This window comes from Branchiostoma floridae, chromosome 4 (assembly GCF_000003815.2).
Source record: "Branchiostoma floridae strain S238N-H82 chromosome 4, Bfl_VNyyK, whole genome shotgun sequence".
Taxonomy (NCBI): Eukaryota; Metazoa; Chordata; class Leptocardii; order Amphioxiformes; family Branchiostomatidae; genus Branchiostoma; species Branchiostoma floridae.
Window position 1 is genome coordinate 9,465,126 of NC_049982.1, and position 1,997 is coordinate 9,467,122.

Genomic DNA, 1,997 nt, shown 5'->3' on the forward strand with positions numbered 1-1,997 from the left:
TGTAGAATCATGCTTTAATAATGAAATCAATGTGACCAAACTCTGCATGATGCCACTATGTCTGGTCAGGTGGACTAGCATGGGAGTAAAGGCTTTAGGAGCAGGGTAAGCTGTGGAGATAGAAATGTGAAAATGTATGTTTATTGGGGACCAGGAGAAATTGTGAAAGTAGTTGAAAAAAGTGACACTTGGACCATGAAACATTTTTTCAAAAGAAATTGACTAAAATAATCAGGATGTAAGAAGGAAGAAAACTTTTAACACCCTTTTCTGTGGTCATTCCAAGGCTTGTTGAAGTGCCCATAAGGATTGACACGGACAGATAGCCTTTTCCCTGGGCTTGCTGTGGACTAAAATCTGTGAGCTTTCAAAACCTGTATTACAGCATAGATGAGGCTTGTAGCATATAAAATATAGATCAAATTTATTGTACTGTATCCAAAAGGACACAGCAACATTTACCTATTCTTGAGTCTCATGACTCCATATCCACAGCAGTGACAATGCAAGTTTTTTTTACTTCTCTGTTAACTGAAACAGATCTACAGTTGAAGATTGCTGATGAAGTGCTGTATAATGTTACTGAGTCATTAATATGATTGGTACATGTATTTGTATTCTCTTGAACTGTGGATAGGAACTTGAGCTGTGGATAGGAAATTGGCTCATGCATGTACATGTAGTCATAGGTCAAATTTGATACACGAATAACAAGGAGTGCTGAGTTGTTCAGTTAACTTAAGATTGGTACCAATGTTGTGCCATCATGATAATGTTGCTCATGAAAAGCCACTATGTTTACAACTTTATTTTACATGACTGCTTTATTCTTGTGTAATGTCTTAACTAAAGCCAAAAAAAGCAATACATTAGAGTTGAGTACTGTACTTGTAGACAAATGTTTGAAAGATATGCATGTACTTGCAGGGCTCCTGACTGCGACCAAGTTGGTCGCATATGCCAGTAGAATTCCCCTGATGCGACCAGATCTGTAACCACAGTCGCACAGTGCGACCTCTTACAATTAATCATCATTTATCATCCAGCCAAGTAGATTTTGTGCAGGGTGCCAGGTGTCAGTTTCTTCCCCTGACAGGGATGGTCAGCAGGGGGGTCACACCTCATTAAGGTCTGCCATGTGTCTGTCTGTCTTCGATTACATGCACCAAGGAGGTTTAAAAATGTATTTCCACTGGACCTTTATTTATCCCCTTTGTCCAAACAAATAGAGAAATTTGAGACTATACATGATATATATATTGGTTTGGCCAAGGAGATTTCATGTATAGGAAATAACCTCCTTGGTATAGTATGGTATGGTATGATATTCTATGACAGCACGGTAAGTGGAGGTCCAGTAGGCAGTAACAAAATTTATGTAACATGACTTTTTAGACAACAATGTTGCAGCCGTTTGATAGTGAACAAGTAGGCCTTTGTAAAAAAATGGTAGGGTGGAAAGAAAACATTCTTGAGGTACAATCTTGGTGTTGGAGAGCGGCCTGCACTATTTTCAGTTCAATTTCACCCATTATGTCACACACTTGTACTTTTATACTTATTTGTGTTTTTTTAATTCTTTTATTTAAATGGTAATTTGGGATTAATCAGTTATTTTTCCATTGTTCTTACAATAAGAAGTCATAATTACTTTTTTGTCTGTGTAACTTGGTTTCAGTATTGAATTCATTTTGATCATCATCATATTGTTCCGTGCCAGTATTTTGATAATCCTTATGTTGCAAGTTTGATTAACTCATTTTTTCGGCATCTAAAACTTGTTCGTCAACAGTCATGCCTGACAAGGCTGGAGGTACAAGAGTCGAGTCTGAATAAAGGAGCTGGCCGTAGCATAAAAATTATGTGATTTGTCCCCCTATCCCCAGAACCACCACATCAATGTAGGCCTTTCACCATATTTAATGCAAGATTTTTTTTTATTTTATATTACTGTATTGAAATATGCTATTCCCAGTTATCAACAATGATTATTAGAT